Below are 22785 nucleotides of genomic sequence, written 5' to 3' on the forward strand. Positions count from 1 at the left end.
AAACACCCTTGAACATCACCTGCTACAAGTTAAATAGTGGGCATGCCAACTACCTGTAGCAGATAGTTCTCCATTGTCAGCCATAATGACCATGGTGGTAACATAGATGGTGGCCAAGAACTGTGCCATGTGTTAGACCTCATTGTTGTGGCTGTCTGTAGAGGCTTCACATTTCATGATGATTTTGCAGTGTTCCACATAGGATGTGCAGTGAACACACTACCAAAACTACAGTTTATATATGCCGCAAAAAAACAATCTGACCCACATGTACGATCCTGACAGTTGCCTCAATTTACACATACAAACTGTACATATCATAGTTTGCCAGTGCCACAGTGTTGCTTGTAAACACCCACTGCTATGCATAAGCAGCGCCGTATTGTTGAATAGAGTAGATATGGAGTCATTTACGTGACCTACTGTCAGCTATGTGTTGGAAGACATACCAAGGCATGCATGGAGACCTACAATACCACGAATAAGGGTCACGGTGGCCACAAATAATGACACTGTCACTGTCCTGTGGGATCTGGCCCTTGGATGTGAATGACACTAATGCTAACAATGGAATAGTGTCATCCATACTACCCCTCGCATGTGTGTGTAGGCAATAGCTTGAGAGCTGCCAAGGTTTAAAATTGCTATTTGTGTCATTTTGATTATTTCAGTGTAATTATGAGGTTAATTTTAACGACTATGAGTGACACTTTCTTGCGAGTAAAATCAAGAAATGAAGATGAGGGAAACATATAAATATCAGAAATGACACCCATTTCAGCAACAAGAAATTCTAAGAAGATCTTAAAACTGCACAAAACACCAAAAACGGAAGGGCATTAACCTAGTGCCCTTGTAAGCTGACCGTACTGTAAACAAATGTGTAACTATGATAGTAAGTATTAAACAAGTCTTTCAGAGGCAGTACTTTATTCAAATTCTGTGCACATATGCAGACACACGTGCAGTTAAATACCCAAATACTTACTGGATGAAACAGATTGTCATTTGCATTGTACAATATACAATAGACTTTTAACCCCTTGGGCGCGGCCACGATTCTGCGCCTGTGCGGCGTTTTCCATAGTGGGCGGGGATCAAGACGGCCCCCAGCCACCATCAGCACACGCCCACTGCGGTGCATGACGGACGGGGGCCGTCATCAGCACCGAAGGGGTTAAAGTCCATATGTACATAATGTCCAGACCAAAAAAAACACCTGCCCAACTTCACATAAATTCAAATAAGAAAACACATTAAGACCAGCGCTAACAGCTCACTCGGTTCATTCACAGTGTTGAGTTAAGAGTATCAGAGGCTGATGGTGACATGCTGCTTACACTAACCTGATTCAGGGTATGGGCACTTATATCTGAAACCAAATTAACACACAGACTAAGATTTAGTTATGTGCTTCCATGCAACTTGTTTTACTACCATTTCAGAGTTCTTGCCTTCTTTTTCATGTTTTCAGATGGAAAAAATGTATAACATGTTCCACCTTGAGGTCTGTTCATTTGAAACATTAATATAGAAGATATTGTTCTATCAAGTGATACTCTGGGGCGGAACTCTATGTTATTCCTGAGATCAACCTTTCTTCATCAGCATTGCTGGGGGGCAAGGTAAAGATAAGTTTGGCTACTTTTGATAGAAGGAAAAATCTTCCTTCTCTGAGTGCCAACAACAGTAAATTCTGTGACAAGGGAATGCCAAGTGACATACATCCTGTAAGTGACAACCTCACCAGTGCCAGAGTTTATTTTAATAGCATCCCTTTCTCCTGCATTTCTTGATTTGTCCTCAGAGTCAGTGACTTGCTATTTTTCACATTCTTACTTTAAACAAACTAGGGGGCATATTATCAAGCCTGGGCAATAAAATTATCGCCGCTTTATCGGCCGAAAACTGCCGATAAAGCGGCGATAATGGGCTTGATAATATGCTCTATGGAATTCCAATCGAAGCCAAAAAAAAAAAGAAAAATGTTCCCACTTTTAAGCATGTTTCTGAACTTTCCAGTAACAATGATGCTAACATACAGACTTGAATATGGGATCTGGATTTCTTTTGATGTAAAATCAGGTAAACTGGCATCTGGGCTCACCTTGAATGACTGTATGACATCTACATGAAGTACTGTACTCAATAGCACAACAATTAGTTCAATCATGGCATCATACAGGAGGTGAATGACTTCCCTTTGAAGCAAAGGGTTACAATTAACAAAAGTAGGTAACACAGCCTGAGAAATAGATAGTATATCTCAGTCCTAGGGTTCTCAAAACCCTGAACAAGTCTCCTTAACCTGGCCTTGCTAGTTCTGCCACTATCTGGTGGTGAGAAAAGGATGAACGCAGAGCAACAAAATTAAGAATCTTTCTTTCCAGACATGTGGACATTCCTAACGACCTCATAGAGGTGCATTTCAGCATGCAACGGTAATCAAAATCAACACATTGGCAGAATTCAGTATACACATTCTTACATTTCGAAGAATTTTCAAATCAGAAGTCGACATCTACAAGCAATTCTTCTATGCCAAAACCTTTCAAGCTAGAAGAAAAAGCAGAAGATGTATGGGATGCTGCTTTGTGAGCCATGTGGCAAGAACAAGCCATGAAATACACATTAGGATTCAGGGACAATACTCTAGTTTTAACAGAGATATGCCTTCCCAAATTCACTGAGGCCCTATTTACACCAAAGTCAATACAATTTCCCCAAGGAATGTAAAGCTTTGCCATAACATTTGATACTGCAGTAAATATACCTTCAGCTGTACTTTCCTTGCTTAAACATGTGCCAAGGAATTTGCACCATACCAAACCCTTCTTCATCTAAAAAATACGCACTGTTAGGGGGCTCATATTTTTAATGCCTAGATCATTGCTATCATTAATACAGAGACCAAAAGCTGAGGATGTCATATCAGCCACTAGGTCAGTCAACAACTCTGGTGCAATGGCATCATTTAATACTGATGTTGTTTTTGTTCTAGCAAACAAGCATTTCTGTGCGATTTTAGAGTCTGGGAAACATGTCTGTATGAGGCTTCCCAAATGATCATCAGCAGCAGAGAACACATTGTGCTCTGCTGAAAGTCCTGGGAAGTTTATTTCCTCCTCTCTGGCAAGGGAGCCTTCACTGGAACTCTTCTTTGATATGTAGCCTGAGAGGGGCTTAATTTTAATCTTTTTGCCCTGAAGGAATGTATGAACTTTACCACTAATATGAGGTTTCAGATCAAACTCTCCTTGATGCCCACAGGAGACCTTATTCTAACACATCAAGCAATGTAAAGCATATGGAGTGGCCTTAACAGGAACAAGTATATCCCTGCAGCTAAAAAGATTTTCCAAAATTATGAGTTTTAGCCACTAAGTATTTTAAATTAAAGTGCTAGTACATCCAGTGGCAAGGCTGTTCACAAGCACCTACTGACTACGCCTAATACAGGCTACCGTAGTTCAACACAAACAGTTTATGCTATGCATTATACCTTTTTTTGGGGCTGACTATATACTGTGTAGGAAAGGACACCAAGCAATGAATTGAGTGTATTGGAACCTCCTTTCCACTGACGTAAAATAGAAAGTTCAATTCATCATAGTGTAGCACTCCCACATGATTGTCTAAAAAGTAAACTATACAAAGAGATAAACTGAACTGCAGAGGAACACACAATGTGTGGGAGCCTTTATTAAAATGTTAGTCTCCTGATGGACATAGTAGAAAATAACTATTCCTTCTTATATTGAAAGGGAAACAAGCATGTAAAAACAGTTAGTATTGTGCATTGACTCAAAAAACATATCAGTCAACTCAAAACTGATAAAACAAAACAGAGGTGCCAGCATATGGGTAGCAGAAAGAACATACAGGAAAAGGTTATGCAATTGTCAACACACTTCAAAGTATATAACCCTATTTATCTTCCTTTGTATTGCTCGGCTTGCATCCAGGATAGGTCAAATTTACTTTGATAGGACCGTGCTCCAGATTCCTTCTTGCTAGATTTCTTTTGGCAAGCATCAGCCTTTCCCTGCTGAACTGCTGGGCACACTCTCATCAGTATCAGGCATTATTCTGCCAAGACTGAGAAGGGAAAGAAACACAAATATGCCTAACATTCTACATGTATGGCTAACAAGGATAAAGCATGGTTTTGCCAATTCATGATGTGGTCATAGTGAAGCTTCTAGTCAGGGTAATGGGGATACACACTTTAGATAACCCCTGCTCCCCCCTTGGTAGCGTGGCACAAGCAGACAGGCGTATCCCAAAGGCAATGTGTAAAGTATTTGTAACAACACTCACAGTAACACAGTGACAACACCACAATAGGACACCACACCAGTTTAGAAAAATAAAATATCTTTATCTAAACTAAACAAGACCAAAATGATAAAAATCCAACATACACATTTAAAAATATGACTTTCAAAAGCTTTCAAGAACTTATACCATAGAAAACTATGGATGCATGACTTTTCACCAAAGTACCTGTAGTTGCGTCAAAGTTCACAAAGCCAAACAGCCACAGCGTCCGAAAACAAAGAGATGTGTCACTCCTGAGAACCTGAGGAGGCGATGTGACAGTTCCGCTGCACGCACAGGAAGGGTTGTGTTGAGTCCAGTCTGTAGGGGAAGTGAGTCATTGATTCTTCGCCGATTGCGGTCCCGAGGTGATGCGTCAGGGAAGTGAGTTGCAAAGGTACGATGCGTGGATATTCGGGATGCATCGGCGATCAATGCGGCGGCGTTGCGCGGCGCTGCATCGGTCCTCTTCAGCTTCGATCCCTTGATGCGTTAATTCTTGCCCCAATGACAGGCGCTGCGATTGCTTTCGCAGTGGCAAGGCAATGCTTACCAATTCTTCTTGCGCCGTGAAGATGCGTCTGAAAAATAGCCGCAAGAAGAGCGGTGCATTGATTTCTGTAGTTCTTTGAGTTTCTTCTCTCTTCCAGCTCCCAAACATCAGCAACAACCTCCAGAGGCCCAAAACTGGCACGGGCACCTTAAGGCAGGTCAGAACTCGCAACATCGGAGTTCAGAGGAGCTGGGGGTGAAGTCTTGTGTCCCTGAGACTTCTGATCAATAGGCCAGCACACGTCAGGCCTTTGGAGAACTTCTTCAAGCAGGGGACACAGATCTCAGCAAAGTCCTTCTCCTTTCCTTGGCAGAAACAGCAACTGCAGGCCAACCCCAGATACACAGCAAGGGCAGTACTTCTCCTCAGTCTCTCCAGCTCTTCTCTTTGGCAGAGGTTCATCTTGAATTCCAGGAATGATCTAAAGTGCAGGGGTTTTAGGTCTGATACTTATACCCCAAAATGTCTTTGTTCTCTTTGTGCAAGGGCTCTGAGCCGAGTTCAAATCAGTTCTGGGGGCACTCGGCCAGTGTACTACAACTTCCTTTGTTAGTGTGAGCCTTGGCTCCAGACACACAGCAGGGGGGGCAGAGCCAGCATTGTGGAAGGCAGGCTCAGTGCTATTCAGGTACAGGTGCTCCCACACCCACCACTCAAAATGCAGATCAGACGTATTCAGTCTAGTGCTGACTCACCCAGACTCCTGGCTCCACCCCAGCCCCTGTCACTCCAAAGCCAGACAGTCAATCCACAAACAGGCAGAGGCACACAGGAAGGTTGAACAAGAACATAGCCACTTTCTAAAAGTGGTATTTTCAAACACACAATTTAAAAACCATCTTTACTAAAATAATTGTTATTAAATTCTGAGTTCAGGGGTGCTAACTCAATTTTTCTATCTTATCCTTATGGGAAGAAATGCCTGTAAAATGTTACAAAACCTTCCCCTGTAAAATGTTATAAAGCCTTCCCCTGTAAAATGTTACAAAGCCTTTCTATGGGCAATATAGTCTTTCAATAGTGAAAAACGAAATTGGCAGTATTTCACTATCAGGACATGTTACACACACCAGTACATGTCCTACCTTTCACATACACTGCACCCTGCCCGGTGGGGTACCTTGGGCCTACCATAGGGGTGTCCTATGTGTAAGAAAGGGGAAGGGTAAAGCCTGGCAAGTGGGTGCACTGGCCAGGTCGACATGGCAGTAAACAAACTGCGCATTGGCACTGCAGGGTAGGCCTGAGACACCTTTTCAGGGCACTCATGTGGGTGGCACAATCAGTGCTGCAGGCCCACCAGTAGCATTTGATTTACAAGACCTGGCACACTCAGTTCACTTTACTAGGGATCTACTGATAATACAAATATGCCAATCAGGGAGAACTAATCACAATAACAATTTACACAGGGAGCACTTGCACTTTGACCCAGTGGCAAAGTGCCAAAAGCATCTAAGCCTGCAAAAACTAAATCTAGGACAGCATCAAAAACACAGGAGGTAGAGGCCAAAAAGTCAGGGGAAACCTCGCCAAGAATGCCAGGTCTAACAGCTGGCCAGACATATCCACGTTAATTTGCACACAGTGTGCTTTAAAAAATCACTACAGGACTGCTGTGTTATTAAAGTGCTGAGCATTTTGAAGGCAGTCTTACAATCATGGATGCCTTCACCTAGTACTGCTTTTGTTTTGCCAACAAACTGCATTCTGGTACTTGTGGTTTTCATTCACCATACAAAAATAAGCAATAGCAAACTTTAAGATAACCAGCCAAGATTAGCGTTGGCAGGCAGGTACATTCAAATTATTGAACCATCCATGTAAACATAAGAGTAAAATGTATTACTTGTGCTTGCACTCTTCTCATAATTAAGCATTTTTGGAAAAATCCTTTTGAACCTTTGTCAAACAGCACATGTATACAATACGTTTCAGCATAAAACATTGACTCTTGGGAAATTTAACTAGGGCAATTTATAGGTTGCAATGGCAGTATAGCCTGTAAAATGATTAACCACAGCCTTAAGACACAGCTGCTGGACCATAATAGATGCTTCTTTTGACATGTTTGCAGATAGCATTAGCAGACTTATACAAACAATGTGACCTACACCTTGTTTGCTCAGGTGCCAAGCACAGATATTCCACAAGTATGAAAAGGCTTTTGTGAAATACACTAACTCACAGCTAACCTTATAAAATACACAGTTCTGCTAACACATATGGTTCATGATCTTTTGTGAAAACTGTCACTGGACATAACACTCATCTTGCTGCAGCACTTGATTATTCAGACCTGTGACTGGGGGTGAATGTTTTGCCATGGTGCAACATTCCGTCCATCATCTTGTGTGTTTTGCTGTTCACCCTATGTGGAAAGGGGTATGCCCAGACGTGGGTCCCGTGCTCACTACGCCACTGGAGTCAAGCTATCCTGGCTGAAGACGGCTGATGGCCAGAAACCGGTCCTAGGATGCTTGATTGTGGTCCAGGGAAGACATGGCTTGGCAGTTCGGGCTGGACTGTTCCCATGAGGCACAGTGTCAGACTGATTAGCATATGGCCATGTCTGAACTGGGGTGGCTTGGTGAGCAAAATAACAATGGATTAAACCCAGATCTGTGACTGGGGGTGAATGTTTTGCCATTGTGCAAAATTCCATCCATCATCTTGTGTGTTTTGCACTTGAATATTCACCAGTTATATTGATATTTTTGTTGTTGCATGAAAATTCCTGGGTATTCAGCCCCACCATGATTTAAACAAAACACCCTCCACCCCTAGGCTGAGCGCCAGGTGCAGTCAGGATAGAAGTCCCACAAGTAAACAAAACAGGTGTCACCTGGTTGTGAAAAGCAGTAGTTCACAGCTGATCTCATAAAATATCCAGCTGTTCTAAAGCATGTGATTTATGTTCTTTGCCGCGAGGGACATTAACCCTCTGAACTGCCTGCTGATATCTGACACTAAACAAAACACTGATCTCGCAGTGAACATTTATGTTCCCTGAGTTATCTTGACATTAATTGATGTGTGAACCAGATACTCACCCGGCAACAGAAGCTAGTTTCACAAATAAACAAGCATGACAAAAGCTATTTGCACAAATAAACAAGCACAAAAGCAGAGTTTGTGAGAATTAAAGCAGTACCTCGCTAGCTAACCTCCTGAAACAGGTTTGGGAATATGCAGGTAGAGTGATCTTAATGGGGAAATAGCCCCTCTCTGAGCTTGAACATGCAGAGTGTACTTTCAGTAGCTAGAAGCTTTAAATCACTCTGGTAGCAGTAATGTAGTAAAGAAAATTACCTTGTCTCTAAGAGTCACAATGCTAACTGCTGCACCCAGGGGAAAAATATAAAATAAGGCAGCTCCTGATGTCGTTGCTTGGTGGGATTATCGACTTTCTGCTAGTCATACATGATCTGTGACTCACTGGCTAAGACGGCTCCACTCAGCTGCTGTTGAGGCAATGCTGACATCAGTCTGTCTTTGTTAGAAATGGGATTTCTGGTTAGCTATGGTTTGCACCAAAGCCAGGCAGCAACCACCACTCTAGTCAGGATAAGGGAGTTACACTCCTAAAATAACTCCTGCTCAACCCCTTGGTAGCTTGGCATGAACAGTCAGGCTTATCTTAGAGGCAGTGTGTAAAGCATTTGCACATAACCAACAGAAATACAGTGTAAGCACTACTAACTGACACCACACCAGTTTAGAAAAATATCCAATATTTTTATATACTTAAACAAGACCAAATACGATAAAAATACACAGTACAGTACTTTAAAGATTAGTTGCGTTGCAAGAGGTCTTTAAATTGCAAGATGCATTGAAAACACAGTTCCTTGAATTCGATAGCTACATCCGGGCTATCAGGGTGTCGTGAACTAACAAATCCAAACAGTTCTGACTGACCGCGGCGTTGCGGGTCAGCTGCAGTGTCGTGAAGACCCACCAACTGTACCTTTCAGAGAGGCAGGTCGTCGATGACCTCTCATTGTCATGCCCGTTGCAGGTCGATCTCCTCTCTGATGGAATCAGGAACGCTGGCGTCGGAAGGCGTCGGATGCTGCGGTGCAAAGTGCGGCTGTGCGGCGTGCGGGGTCCTCAGGTCGCGGTGCGAGCAGCGGCTCGGTGGCGGCGTCAGATGGCGTCATCGGTGAGACCAGGTTTGCTGTGTGAGAGGAAGGCGGTGCTCATCACGGTGCTGGCAGGTAATGGTGCAGCAGTGGTGTTGCGGTCGCTGAAGTGCTGTCATTGGCTGACACACTGGAGTCGATGGTACCAGCATCTGTAGGCCAAGGCTACAGTGCGGGATGATGGCGGTGCATCGTGTAACGTTATGAGCGGTCCCCTCGAACCACGGTGCATGCAGCGGCGTCGAGTCCGGCGTGGAGCGGCAGCGACCGGGATACCACGGCGTCATCATGAAGCGGCCCGGTGGCAGCGTCAGCAGGCGACGTCGGTGACACCTGGGTCGCGGTGCGGCATTGTGGCGGGGCTCTCTGCTGTGATTTCAGGACACTGTCTCGGCAGCGGCATCGTAGACGGCGTCAGGCTTGAAGTCTTTGCTATTCCTGAGACTTCTTGAACAGGGGTCAAGCTCTACCTCAAGCCCTTGGAGATACTCAGCACAAGTAGAGAAAGTTCAGTCCAGTCCTTTCACTGCCCAAGGCAGAAACAGCAGCTGCAGGCCAACCCAACAAAGCAACAAAGCAAAGGGGCAGTACTCCTCCTGGGAGTTCTTTCAGTTCTTCTTCTTGGCAGGTTCCTTGATTCAAGTTAGTTCTTAAGTCTTGGGGTCTGGGCCCCAATATTTATACCAGAAATTCCTTTGTCCTCTGAAGGCAGAGAGGCCTGGACCTAGTTCAAACCAGTTTGGGGTGCATTCTGCAAGGGTGCACCTTCTTCCTTTGTCGGTTGGCCAGGGTCCTCAGACGCACCACAGGGGGTGGAGCCAGCATTGTGGAAGGCAAGCCAAGCCCTATTCAGACCTAGGTGCTACTACTCCCACCCATCTATGTGTTGATGTGCCTATTCAGCCCGGCTGACTCACCCTGGCTCCTGGAGTCTTCCCAGTCCCTGTCACTCACAAACCAAACAGCTAATACACACGCTAGCAGAGGTGGGCTGGATGGTTAGGTAAAAAAAAACTACTTTCTAAAAGTGATATTTTGAAACAAAGAATGTTAAAACCAACTTCACTAAATGATGTATTTTATCATTCTGAGTACAGGCATACTAAACTTGAATTCCTACCGTGTTCCCTGACTCAGTTAGGATCATAGGATGTAATGATCAAACTGCCCATTCTGGCCTATGGAGAACAGATAGCCTTCCAATAGTGAAAAACGAAGTAGGCTGTAATTCACTATCAGGACATGCCCCACACAGCACAGCATGTCCTACCTTTTTCATACAATGCACTCTGCCCATGGGGGTACCTTGGACCTCCCTTAGGGGTGACTCACATGTAGGAAAGGGAAGGTTTAGGGACTTGCAAGTGTTTGCACTTGCCAAGTCCACATTGAAGCCCCAGGCTGCGCCCAGGCTCTGCAATGGCAGGCTAGAGTTACACTTTATGGGCTGTTTGCGTGGGTGGCACAATCCAGTGCTGCAGCCCACCAACAGCATTTGATTTATAGGCCCTGGCACTCGCTGTGCACTTTACTAGGGACTGTTACATAAATTAAATATGACAATCATGGAAACACCAATCCATAACACATTTTATACAGGAGCGCTTGCACTTTACTACTGGACCGCAGTGACGAAAGTGCGGAGAATCATCACATCAGCAAAAACAGAGTCAAAACCGGGAGGTCAGAAAGCAAAAAGTCAGGGGAAACACACCAAATGATGCCAAGTCTAACAGTCTTGAGTCACAGCTGCTGAGTAGAGGAGCTGCTCTCTGTAGCAGAACTGGTGGCACTGTGATGCAGATGAGGCTTAAGCACCACCTGCTCAGATCTCCCCCATGTGTTCTTAGACAGGATGTTCTACTGCTGCCAGACGACAGCTACCATTCCAGGGAGGGGGCCCAGGCTGGAGTACCTGGCAGGAAAACATTGGAACTGGGCTGGACATTTGCGTTGCTGGGAAGCAAGAGAAACAGATCAGTTCCTACCTTCCATCCCTTACTTGGACTGGGACCCCTGGCTCCTCCCTCCTAATTAATGATGATGTAGTCTTATACTAGCACCGCTCCAGGGCCTCTTGCCCACATGTATCCTGGCCCAAACAGGATGTGTGTGAGGCCCCAACTCACTGACATAGGAAAACATTGAACCTGAGCCAGCCACCTTTGTTGCGCTGGCCCTTGGCTCAGACTTCTCCCTTTTAATTAATGATGCTGCAGCCTGCTTAGCATCACTCCAGGGTGTCTTCAACGTGGGTATGGGACATGGCCCCAACATAATTCCTTAAAAACACACTGGTGCCTCGTGTGGCCGACAGGCCCGCTGGCAGAAAAAGAAAACACAAATTGCCAGTCAATGTGCCCCCCCTCCATGCCAGCAAAATCATCTCTTGGGAGGTCATGACCATCATCTCAGGACTATGGGGGCTCTATCTGTGACGAGTGATGAAGTAACCCTCACCGGCCAACAGCAGGGATGTGATAGGCCCCAGGCATTTAGAATATATGGAGCATGTGATTACTTGTATCATTTAATAAGCATTTTAATGTAAGTCACATCTAGAACTCCAGCAATGAAACAAGTAAACATATAGCAATATATGTATATATGTTTATCAGCTACAAACTGACATTTTGTGGAATAATTGTTTATAAGAGCTGAATAGTTACAGGCTTCCATGTATTACAGTGCTTTCTTGTATAACTCAATGGTGTGACTTTATTAACCTTAGAAGGAATAAAGGAACAGCCAGCCCTGGTGGAACACAAAGCCTGATTTACAGAATTATTATTTGAATTTTGTAGCACACAGTCATTTCCCCACTCCCTGCCAGTGTTGCCCACCAATTTATTTTATTTAGAAGTTTTATTTAGAAGTTTGTAGAGCGCGACAGCTACCCCCGACGGGGGTGTCCCGTCGCTGGAAACATGTGAAGTCAGAGAGGGTCAACCAGAAGAGTACCACAAGGCTAGATCAGAGAGAAGAGCCAGGTTTTCAGTTTCCTTGGGAACACAGGCTCAGATGTAAGGAATCTAAGTTCCACTGGAAGTGAGTTCCACAATCTGGAGGTCTACAGGGGTGATAGCATGTCAGGCGTATGATACACTTCATGGGTCTGTCGTATAATGGCTGACAGTTTAAGTTCACCCAAAAGGCGGCCCTGGAACATATAGAATATACATTCCAATCACAAACACTCCTATTAAAATAAATTAATGTCATTGTGTTATACACTGACTGTGACTGATAACTAAGTGGCTGGTGGTTATGCTACTTACTGTTCATACTGTTCTTCTTCTGCCTTAGCCAGGCAGCATGACAGGTGCATTGGCGATTCCAAGGCTGCAAGCAGCTCAAACTGCCCACCACTAACACTGCAGGCTGCAGAAATTAATTATCTGCCTCAGTCAGGGATGTGGCCCTGCTTGCCAGCTTTCCACAGTGCTCCTGGTGGCCAGGCCTCTGCTGCACCGAGGTCCCTGTCAGTGAGTGGCTTCGGAGATGGTGATGACCCCTCAAGCAGTCTGCTGACTGCATGATGCATCACTCCCGGCCCAGGCTGAGTGGCCGTAGATATAATTTTGCCTTTGAGCCGCCACAGTGCTGGTGGCTCTGCTGGGCAGGAGCGAGCAGCAGTGCTGCAAATCAGGCGCCAAGCGCCATGATGGCCCAGCCCGTAAATCAGTGAATGAGGCTGAGCAGCTGGCCAGTCATCCCCAGTCCTTTCTCACAAAATGAACCTCCCCACACTCTGGCTGCAGGACGTGATATACGCCTGCGGTGCTATGGCCAGAAAGTTGTGTCACTGAACCTGAATGGGGCAATGCGCCACCAGCTGCCTCGGTAGTAGCTATTCGGCGCTACCTGACCTGGCCTTGACGACAGGCCGTCTAGTGATTCAGAGCCCCATGGCATTGTAAATCATTGCCACTGTGAGCCTGATCAGCTGCTTTGAATGCCCCAAGCTTGTGGGAGCAGCAGCCCATAGAGGCTACTGGCTCGCGCTGACAGCTGCCACACACCCTGTTTCTGAGACAGCCAGAGACTATGCATTATGCATGGAATTGTATTTCAGTGAGGCGATGCGGAGCACCATACTGAAATGCGCTAGTATAATGCCTGATGCGTGATATTTGGCAGGACTGCAGCTGCGCACTATAACGTGTGGATTAAGACCAGATACCTCCAATGTGCGACATGGCGCTAATTGCCTTGCACAGAGTAGTCGTAGATGTGGTTGCACTGACCCTATTGCATAGGTAGTCTTTAGCATCCCAGGTAGAAGCAGATACAATGTGTACGCTAGACATCAACAACTTAGCACACAGAGCACCCATGGGAAAGTGCATCATAGTTCTACCAAAGTGTTTGTGCACGATGCATAGTTTGATCCATGAGCCGGATGATCCCACACGTGTATACTTAATTACACACTTATGACACATGAGCAAACAGTGTCAACAGGGCAACAAACCAGGAACTGTAAAGTTACTTTCACAATCAGTGCTTGGGAGTGGGGGTGTGTGGATTGTCCTGGACAGTGTGTTTGGAGTTTGAGGAGTTTATACTCAGGGTCTGCTGTTCCTGTTGTGTTTCAGAGACGTACTTGGCTATGAATGTGCAGGAGTTGGGTACTCTCCTGTGGTTGATCTGCCATTACCTGCTGAATATGTTAGTACTTGGGGGCCGTGTGATAAAGGGCTACTATGTCAAGCTGCGGAAGCAGAAGTGGGAGAGCATCAGGCAACAGATGCAACACATCCATGGTGTGGACTGTGAGAACCCACAATTGAAGGATTGCTGGGCAGATGTGGTTGGCAGGTAGCCTGACCTCCAACAGTACATGGGCATTGAAGTTAGTGGACCAACATGTAAGTACACATATTGTTTCTGCTAACTTAAGTTTCTCATTTGACCACTGATGCTTTTAGGAACCATTAAGATTGGCTCACAATAATATGTTGTGCTAATTAGTCATTGTAAGAAGCCGGAATTCCTACACGCACCGGTGTTGTCAAGTGCGCGTTCCGAACCCCCTTGGTCCCACGTTAGGCAAAGAAAGGACACTGTCCGAGACAGCTCTGCTCACCGCCTTAGTAGCTTGACATGAGCAGCTAGGCTTATCTCCAAGGCATGAGTGTTCAGTATGTGCAACCACACCCACAGCAATCCCAATGATGTCACCACAAACGGACTCCACGTGAGTTTGTATTAAACGAGTATACTTTATACAGAAAGATATACAAAATGACCACACGACACAACTTCCACACATATACAAAGGGTAATATTGGTTACGGTGGGTCGGGTCGTTCTAATCCCCAACCACTGCTTCTAACCAACAGTTACACTAACTTTTAAACATTCTCAGCAGGTTAGGTGCATCGTATCACTAGAATCACACACATTGCAAAATACAAGAAATACTGCACTACTTAACGATGGGTTCTTGTACTGTGTGCAGTGAAACAATCAATGCGTAGCGTCATGATCATTTACTGAGTCAACACAAGATAATGCAACTCGGGTCGCAACCAGCATGCCCTGATCAAGGAAAAAATGCAGCAATGCGTCACGCTGCAATTACATACAGTGCGATATGAAAACAATGCAATGCATATCGCCACCAGTATGCCCTGGGCAAGGAAGGAATAAGGTAATGCATCACAGTGCAATTCAGTACAGTGCAGAAAACAACCAATGCAGTACGCTACGCTAGGATCCTGTATCCTGCAAGAGAAACATAACTTAGTGCGTAGCGCACTAACCCCTGAGTTCGTTAAGCACCACTAGTGTCAGACGTTGTCCAATAGTTCGATAGTTCATTTACAGCAAATATGCAAAGTGTTATATAACTGTTTTTAGAAGTTATGCGACCGGTTGCCCCCAACACGGATCAACGATAACACCCAAGTTCCACTCCGGGCCCTGGCCCCTCTACTTCCCGGTCTGGGACCAACACTGGCCAAGATGTGGGCCAAGCAACAGGCGCACACAGCTGCCAGCAGCCAGAGGCTGAGAGAGTGTCTCTCCAGGCCCGCAACCCCCCAAGGGGATAATACACTTTACCTGGGGGAGTGCGACCCCACTCTCCTCTCCTTCAGCAGTGGATTGGCCTCACTCCAGAGCCTTGTCACTACGGGCAAGGCTTGCTCGGTCCTTTAGTTCTGCTCCTGCGGAGCTGCCGGGCCAGGCCGCCAACTTGCAGCACACACTCCTTCCACGAAGCCTTACACACAACGATGGTGCCACCCCACGTCGCCTTCGAGGGCCTGGTCACTTCCTCTCCAGTGCTGTTAGGACTTCTCCCCTCTCCGGTTCTCACAGCTCCCTGACACTCCTCACAAGCACCTCCGGTGGCACCTTCAACACGCACCCCCGGCGAGTCCGAGACTTACTCCTCCTCCTGCCTCCGATGACCAGGCGCACCTCACTACGCCTCAGCTGGCACCTTGACACACACCCGGCGCGTCTGAGTCTCACTCCGTCTCCAGGTGCACATGATCTTCAGGCACTCTCCTCTAGTGCCGCAACTGCACCCCCACATGCAACCTGCGTGCTGGAGACCCACCTTGTTTCTTGGTGCACACAATGACCCAGGCGCTCTGCACTAATGCCCTGGTCGCACCACAAAATGCACACTGCGCGTCTGAGTCTCACCTCTCCTCCTGGTGCACACGAGGTACCAGGCGCTTCCCACTCATGCCCTGGCTGCACCACCACACGCCAACCCATGTGTCGGACACTCACTCCTTCTTAGTGCCCATGATGTCCCGGCACTCTTCACTAGTGCCTGGACTACACTGCGACACGCACCCCCTGCGCATCCCGAATCTCGGCTCTATTCCACTATGCCCACAATCCACAGGCGCTCCAACACCTGTAGCTGCACCAAGACATGCACCCTGTGCATCAGAGTCTTGATTCGCCCCGGGTGCCCACGATCACCTTAGGCACCCCTTCGGAGGTCTCAGACTACCGCGACATGGTCCTACCACCGCGCCACTTGAGACTTTCTGAAAACTTTTATATTACTGTATTTCCGAACAGGGAGCCAGCTCACCTCGGGCTTTTGGAGTACAGGACGCAGCACAAAGCAAAGTCCTGCTCAGGAAGAAGGGGACACATGACCCACTGCAGCACCCCTTCAGACTCTCCTCGGTCAAGAGCTACAAACTTCCCACAAGCCCCAGATCAAGAAGCAAGGGTCAAGTGTCTCCCACAGGCTATTCAGCAACTCTTCCTGAGGCACAGGTTTTCTTCCCAATCGCGGACTGGTCAAAAGCCACCAGAGACTCGACCAGTCCACGGAGTCTTCAAAGCGCTCCCAGGACTTCTCTGAACGATACCAAGACCGTTCTCGATGACATAATCAACATAACCAAAGTCTTGGGGTTACAGTTCTATCAGTTATACCCCTCATTGTCTTTAAAGTTTCCTTGTGCTCATGGGTCCCTGACCCCTCCCTAAATCAGTCTTTAGTATCTCCCCCCAGTGTCGTTAATCAGTCAGAGGGATATGGGTCTATTGTTTTATGGGTCTGACCCATGCCTCTACACCTCACAAAGCCTCTCCTGCTCCAGGTGTAGGGCAGCCTGACACCCTCTCCACCCATCCCCTGGGGCATGACCTCCCTCAGCCTTTCTCACCTTTCCCAGATCCAGGCAGGCAATTCACATTCTGCTGAGACACACAAAAAGGTCTAAAGCACAAACTCGGCCATTTTCTCAAACAGCGATTTCTAGACACACAGCAACAAAACCATCTGCCCAAAAAGATAAGCTATGACGCTGTAAGTTCATACATACCAAACTTTATTGTTCCATTTCCAATCCTTGGGAAACTAGGCTAACTATACTATACCCAGCCTCCCCCATTCTGTCCTATGGGCAGAATGGCCTTTCACCAGGGAAAATTAAATGGAGTATTTTCCACTGTCGGGTCCTAGCACCCACACTGGCACCGGCCCTGTCGTATACCTACACTGCACTCTGCCTAGGGGTTAACCAGAACGTCCTACATGGGTGCTCCATGTATATGCAAAAAGGAAAGTCAGGCCTGACAAGTGGTAGCACTTGTCAGGACGACATGCTAATTTAGAGTAATGCGCACAGGCCCTACACTGAAGACCTATGTTCCCTTTCTATGCATTTTTTTAGTACTAGCCCTGGCACACACAGTGCACATGACTTAGGGATCTTGCTAGTAAGGCAAACATACCAACCAGAGACAACCAATCACCACCGCATTTTATACAGGAAACATCTGTACTTACACACTGATTAGCAGTGGCAAGTACCTACAGTATCTAACTTCACAACTCTGTGTCAGGAATAAGGTCTAGGGGAAAAACAAAAAGTTTAAATGAACTTCAGCCAACAAGGCCAAGTCCAACTGTCATGCACTCATGCAAAAGGGGAAAATGCCATGCCTTTAGTGTAGGAACAATATCTGCACCAGTGCCATTAGTGGTCCACACTATTGTCACTATTGCCGTAGGTGAGAGAAATGACTCCCAGGGAAGCATGAAGTTGATGTACATTGCCATTGCCTGTCTAGAAACTCATGTGTTTGCATATCTGGTAGTGCAGATGTGCTCCAAAGCTGCTAATTCTTCAGCAGGATTTGTCATGTCTGGTTCTGATGGCACGTTACAGCACCTATGTCATACATAAAGGGGCTTATTTACAAGGACTTTGAATACAGCTGGCATTTCACTTCTGACAATGTCATAATATATGCAGTGGCAGCGCTAGAGCCTTGTATAGAATCCCCATAGTGATGTGCCGTTGATATTCCTTTGCATACCTCCTCAGAGCTGACTAGCATCAATGATGTCTGCCATGGCATACAATGCTTAGCTCACCTCCAATTGTAATCTGTTGTAATCGGCTGAGGGATGTATGGAATATAAGTGTACAATGACATGCAATCAACAGCATTGATAGGTAGAGTACACAAGTTTCTTAGTGGACCAGTCCAGTATGCATGAATTGAGCTGTATGTAGCTTACTTATTTTCTGGTGTCTGCTTTTCAGAGGGCCAATGGATAAGATCACTTTACTGTGTATGGTATGTGAATTGTGTAGGTGCACAGCATCATCTAAGTAAGTTCCCATTGTGCATTTAGGGAGTAATGCCTCTCAGCACATGGTTGTGCAATATGGCCAACCGGTGCATGTGTAAGACATTCACATGTATGTTTGACTCAGCCAGCCTTACCAATGTGTATCATCGAGGCATGTCAAGTGTGTCATCTGAACACTTACAACCTGAAAGGCCACATGGCCAATAGACTTGCATATGCACTGTGCTGTTGTTGCTTATCATATATGTGTAATTTATTAACATGCTTTAAATGTTATGTCTTGTAGCTGGATCACACACTTACACAGACCCTAAGATGGGCAACTTCAGCAACTTGAACTTTACCGATGCATGCCTTCATCTGTGTAATAAGTGTCGTGCAAGGAGTGAGTGTCATGTCACATATGTTGGGAACTGCCAGATTCATTGTGCATCTTTCTCACAATTGATCTTCTTGAAGGTGATGAATAAGCTATGCAAAGTTGTGGTGATGTGCTGCATGTCTAATAGCCTCTGACTATTGTCGAGGAGTACAGCTTGCCTATCGGGGAAGGACAACATGAATGTTGTGTGAGGGGATCCATGATCCTAGTGTCAGACAATGCAAATGTATGTGGTGGTGGATGCACAATAGATCATGTTGTAGGTGTGAATGCTACATTATGCATGTCATTTGCACATGCCATGATATTGGGAGCATGTATTCAGTTGTGTCATGGTCTACCGTTGAGTTTATACACGTCAAATATGGGAAGGCTCATTTTCCTGTGTAGAAACTGGTGTACTTTTCCAGCATCCAAATTTAAATGTAATAACTACCAATTGGTCGTAATATGTAGCAATATGTCATGATATGCCTCCTTGCCTTATCAATTTCTGAATGTTGTGAAGCAAGACATATGCTGTTATGGCATGAAATGTATGCGTGTGTTCAATGCCCATGGCATCAAGGTCATTGCAGGATGCCCAAGGCGCACTACTACACAGTGAACGTGGAAATTGATACCATCCAATGGGCACCTAAATGCATGTTTGCAGACATACTCTGTACTAAAATGGTCTAACAAATGGATTACCTTTGCAATTAGGCCCATCAACCTCAGATATGCTAAGTATTAGTGAGTGTACTCAAAGCAGCAAGGTGTATGTGGGGGTAGTATGGGAACTACCTTAGGTGTAAAGTTAATTATGAGAGTTCATGATGTTGATACCTCTTCCTAGTCAGCCTATAAGTAGCATATATCCTCTTTGATGCAACAGACAACATGACAACGATGAGCTGCGCAATTTCAACAACTGTTAGGTGCGCTACCACCACATCAAGTGGGTTGCAAAATTATACAGGGCCATGAAGCAACATTACCATGCAGAACATGGCCGAGGGGCAGTGGTCTCTCTTTCCCATGAGCCCACTAACCACCACTAGAAGATCAGCCAGCCTTGGACAACCTGCTGCAGGGACCTCTCAAGCAACTATTCCCAACATCTGAACAAGTCGACATTCAAAAGCACTGGCACCTGCACATCAGCCCACAGGAGGACCCTCAAAGTTTTAAAGTGACATGACATGAGTAGTGCGACATGAAACTCTGTATGTCTATGGAGGAACATAAGGTGGACAAGATATTGCCCCTGCTACAGGATATCAAGCAGGTAGTTGGATATGGCAAGCAAGAAGATCCACATTTTGGATGGGTAAGTTATAGGGTAGATTAGGTTAGAGTAGTTTTAGTGTAGTGTAATGATAGTGGTATTAGTGTTTTTTTTATGGGTGGGTTGATTTGTTGTTGGATAGGGCCTTTTTGCGATGGTTAGGGGGTTGGGGGTTGATGTGTGTTATATGTCATAAAAATACCAATAAAATATAAATAAATAAATATATGATTGTTTAGGTAGTTGAGCTTTGGACGGGGCATTAATGGATGCAAGATGACAGAGTGCTCATTTTGAACTCACATATGAGATCAATGTGTGTTGTGAATGCGACATTCCTTGGAGGGATTTTTTGCACTGTGACTTTTGCACACCAAGGGGCTGATTGCTATGTGGGGCGGTAAGCCTCTGCCCAACACCGACTCGGGACTTGGAATAGAGACCGACTGACTTGCGGTCGGGGTTTCCGACTGCCGGATTACGATACGACCAAACACTGTTGGGTCGGAGTCCCATTTTTCCCTATAGGAGTTTGTGTTCCATCCGACAACTGGCCATAACACAGGCTCCTATGGAGATATGGGGTGTTTGTGGAAAAGCCTGTACCTTGTCATAGGCACCCCACACTGCCTATCACACTGTGCAGGGTTTCACAGGGGAAGGTACCTGATGTACCCCTGTGGCCATTAACCATAGGCCGCGGGGCCAAAGGGGCCCTGCCAGGGGCGCCCAAAGTCACTTTTCGACAGCCTTTCCATATCGGGCAGGCCGACGTGGAAAAGCTGCTGGAAATTGATATCGTAATGCCGAGAGGAAAAACACTGTCCATAGGGGTGAACGATGCGGTTCCGAACAACACAAATACTCCGCATATCATTCAGAACTGATTCGGAATGACTGTGCGGTTTAAATTCTGACCATAAACATCATAATGAAAACAATAATTAGTAAACGAGTCAGTCAGAAGGGCTCCAACACAGTTGAGGAGATTCTGAATGACGGTAGGAGGCCTGTTTGCCCGACATTGTAATCAGCCCCATAGTTGGTACTGGTCTCATGGCTGCCCCACAACCTGTCACATTTGCTATGTGTACTTGTCGACCCAATGTAGCTTGCTAGGAATCACAGATGGACCCAACACTTGGGGTGCGACTGATCTCACCATTGACATTGACTGCATGACACCAGTTGCACTATATTCTAGCAACCTTGAGTATGCACTTACTAATCATCACACAATATGTGCTTCCAACATTTGTTATACTCTCACTGCCTGCCATTGTCCCAGAATCTGCTAACATAACGATGTCCCTTTTGATAGTGTTTGTTATAGTACCCACACTGACTCATAGAGACAAACAACACACTGGTAGTTCTCTTTGGTGCACTTATTTACATGGGCAAATGTTGAAGGGTCTCACAGGTAAAGTTGAATGGACAACCCCAAAGGATGTTTCAAGCCTGTGGATGTCCAGAGAGAGTCCTTGTGAGGAACATGTCATGGGACATGTGTAGGATTAGGAATGTGTCAGTCAGGAGGATGACTGCAGTATCATTAGGGAGGCTACATTGTCAGTCCACAAATGTTCAAGGTGAACAGGGCTATGTCAAAATAGGAGGACAGTGACAGCAGAGGCTTCTTTGCATGTTGATCAGCACACGGTTAAGGAGAAACTGGTTGTATTACACAGATGAATGCTACAGCAGCCTTTTTTTATGGAAAGAGGTATCATCCACACCTTCCTCCTCTGATGTGAGAGGTGTCTCCTGTGAGGGTGTTATGATAGATGTATGAGCCAAGGGAGGCACACACACATCAGGGGCAGAAGATGCAGATGCTGGGCCTTCAGCAGCATTAATATGTGTCAATGCATGAGGCATCATTGCAGTGAGGAGGTTCTGCTGATTAGTACCCAGCTCTCTGGCCACATTGCTGGTGCCACTTTGGCAGGGCAGTTGTTGATGCCTCTGCCTCGTGAAACAAGCATTGTCAGACACAGACTGATGCAGCACACAGAGCAGAGAGTAGATTCCTCTGATGTTCGAAGTGTTTTTCCTATTGAGGCAGAGGCACCCACAGACACACTCCATGGTGGCCACCATGGTCTTCATCCTCGCCAGCACCTGATCTACCAACTCCCACTAGACTACTACTGCAGTCTGTTGGAAGGTAATGCCTGGGTCCTCGGAGTCCTGCGGCATGGGTGTGGTGAGAGGTCATGCTTGTTGGTTTTTAGATGGGGCATGTGAAGATGCCACAATGCTGCTGACACTTCCGAGTCCAGAGATGGTGTCCCAATGGAGTTCAGGAGATATTAGAAGGTGTCCTGATCAATGGTTGGTAGGTTGTCATCATCATCATCATCATCACTGATGTCCAGGACAGGGTGCTGGTCAGGAGGTAAGGGTTCATCCTCTGCAAAGAGATGGGGGAAATGGTATTAGTGATGTATTCTACATATTACATGGTTTAAAGCAGTTGACAAAAACAAAGTGCATGACATGAAACTTTCAGTTTCTCATTGATGTGTAGGGTAGCTGTTACACTTGGGTGAGGATGGCAGATAGCACTGTATTTTATTTCAGACGACAGGATCTCAGCATTGTCATCAGGCGCTCTGTGTCCCTACTCTGGGTGAATGGGCTGTGTCCTAGTATTCAGAATCTAATCACTGACGTTAATGCCATTTCATCATGACCAGAGCTGATCATCTCCAGGATGCCAGACATCTCTTTACTCTGATCCATGCACTTGTATGTGTCCATTACCCCTCTGGCTGTTTCAAAATAGGTCCTAGCAGCCATCTTACTCCCACACAGTAATGAGACCGTGATCAAGCGATCACTCTCCAGTGCCTACGCCACTAACACTGTGCATGGCCATATCATTTGGGCTGACACGGCAGGCTGTTATATATTGACGTGTCAGGCAGCATCCCAGATGGTAGTGTTGCTGGGAATGGTGACATGTACCTACCAAGGGGTATGTTCACATTGCAATGGCAAAACACAGGACAGTAAGCACTT

At 46.0% G+C, this 22785-nt stretch overlaps 1 pseudogene; it reads right to left on the reverse strand.

Annotated features, from left to right (window-relative positions):
• Window positions 1-1289: 1289 nt before the first annotated feature.
• LOC144828122 (uncharacterized) lies at window positions 1290-22563 on the reverse strand (annotated as a pseudogene).
• Between the last annotated feature and the right edge of the window lie 222 nt (window positions 22564-22785).

The sequence above is a fragment of the Lissotriton helveticus genome, chromosome 4_1 (genome assembly GCF_964261635.1).
Source record: "Lissotriton helveticus chromosome 4_1, aLisHel1.1, whole genome shotgun sequence".
NCBI lineage: Eukaryota > Metazoa > Chordata > Amphibia > Caudata > Salamandridae > Lissotriton > Lissotriton helveticus.